Source organism: Hydra vulgaris, chromosome 02 (assembly GCF_038396675.1).
Source record: "Hydra vulgaris chromosome 02, alternate assembly HydraT2T_AEP".
Classification (NCBI taxonomy): Eukaryota; Metazoa; Cnidaria; class Hydrozoa; order Anthoathecata; family Hydridae; genus Hydra; species Hydra vulgaris.
In genome coordinates, this window is record NC_088921.1 from 16042630 (window position 1) to 16044424 (window position 1795).

The following is a 1795-nucleotide window of genomic DNA, read 5'->3' on the forward strand; positions in this document are numbered from 1 at the left end:
ATCTCCAACCCTAAAAAAAGTATATAAAAAAATGTTTTATAACATTATACCTGTCTTAAAAGCTCAATTGGAGGTTGGGCACCATACTTTTCTTTTGCATATTATTTGGCATATTAATATCAATTAACAAAACACACTTTTTACCAGGTGGTGGTCCATATTCACCTTTGTGTCATCTGTCAAATAACAGAGATTTAAAAACATTTATAAATCTAATTAATATTACAGGTTAAATAACAAAAAATACTAATATAATCTTTTCATATAAAAAAAATGATTTTACCTGTCAAGCTTTTCCATAATTAGTTCCTGAGTTTGCTGTGCTGTCGTTCGTGCAGAAAAGTTAAAACTTACTGGAACAAACATTTACAAAAAAATATTCAGTATTAATTTGTTTCAATAAATTTTAATTTTAAATTAAAAAAAAAAAAAGAAAAAAAAAATTTATCAAATACTTTTCTTTAGGAAGTTTGACAAGGTTAACTGTTGGTAATACACCAGTTCAAGCAAAGTTCTGTCATTATTAATATCGTGCAAGAAAAAGTGCGGAACGAATTTAGAAGGGTAAATATTTACTTTCTCAGTTGCGAAATAGTGGTAAAATATATAAGATGAAAGTTAACTGTGCTGTTATAGGATATACCAATAGTTCCTATAAGCTTGAAAAATTGAAAGATAAAACACATTTTATCTTTCAATTTTCAAAGGTAAGAGACTATCCGAATGTGGATGTGAGGCACCATTGCAAATAAACTTTTTTATTTTTCGTAGTAAATATATAATAATATTTGATGAAAATTAAATCTAAGTATGAAAAACTTTATTTTTACCCAAATAAACACGTTTTATCTAAGAGATTTAGACATCAGACAATTAGCCAAAACTTTAAATACTTATGTTAATACAGCAGTCCAAGGGCTTCGTGAGAATTTTTACACTGATGACTGTAATAAAAATCCTAATGATCTTCAGCCTCTAAGCACTGCTATAAACACCTTAATTGATTCTACAGCTGACTACCAGCGTTCTTTTTCTATTATGAATATAATCTTATATTTATAGCAAAACCCTTTATTAATACAAATTGTGTTTATTTTAATGTTTATTTTATTAGTCGATCCATCAAATATTCATTTTGATCCCAAGAATTATGTCATAAAGTGGTTTGGAAAAGGACACCACAATGCCAATTTTAGAAACTCCGGCATTAAATTCTATCAATGAAAGTAAAACATTATAGAAGATTGTTTTCTGATGAAATTTATTTACTAACCCATATTACGGGTTGTCTACTGCTAATTTATTTATTATTGCTCTGTTCTTTTAGAACATTGAGCACTCTGTTTGCAGAATACACTAACATAATTTATACAGATATATATATATATATATATATATATATATATATATATATATATATATTTATATGCACACACAAATAAATTGATTATGTATTTGAAATTTTAAAGTAAACAGCAGTTGCAACCTAAATCTGTAAAAATAACTGTGTAGTTGGAGAAATAACAAGAACAAAAATCAAACCTGTGCAGTTTGAGGAATAAAAAGACTATTTTTATCAACAGTCTTTATCCAGCATAAACATGAACCATTTTCTTGTTTTACAAACATATAATCATTAACAAGTCCAGTATCAAATAAGATTGCTCTAAAACCAAAAAATATTTTCCAAGTATATGAAAATATTTTATTAAATAAAATTTTGCAAACAATATTAAAAAAAAATTGCAAGATGTTACAGGTTTTAGAATAATTCATATAAAAAATCAGCCTTTAA

At 26.0% G+C, this 1795-nt stretch overlaps 1 long non-coding RNA gene across 1 annotated transcript; it reads right to left on the reverse strand.

Annotated features, from left to right (window-relative positions):
* Positions 1-50: 50 nt before the first annotated feature.
* Positions 51-1668, reverse strand: LOC136076405 (uncharacterized). The gene is made up of 3 exons (XR_010636243.1): positions 1543-1668; positions 284-353; positions 51-176 (listed from the first exon to the last, which is right to left on the reverse strand). It is a non-coding gene; the product is annotated as an uncharacterized LOC136076405 (long non-coding RNA).
* Positions 1669-1795: the final 127 nt, after the last annotated feature.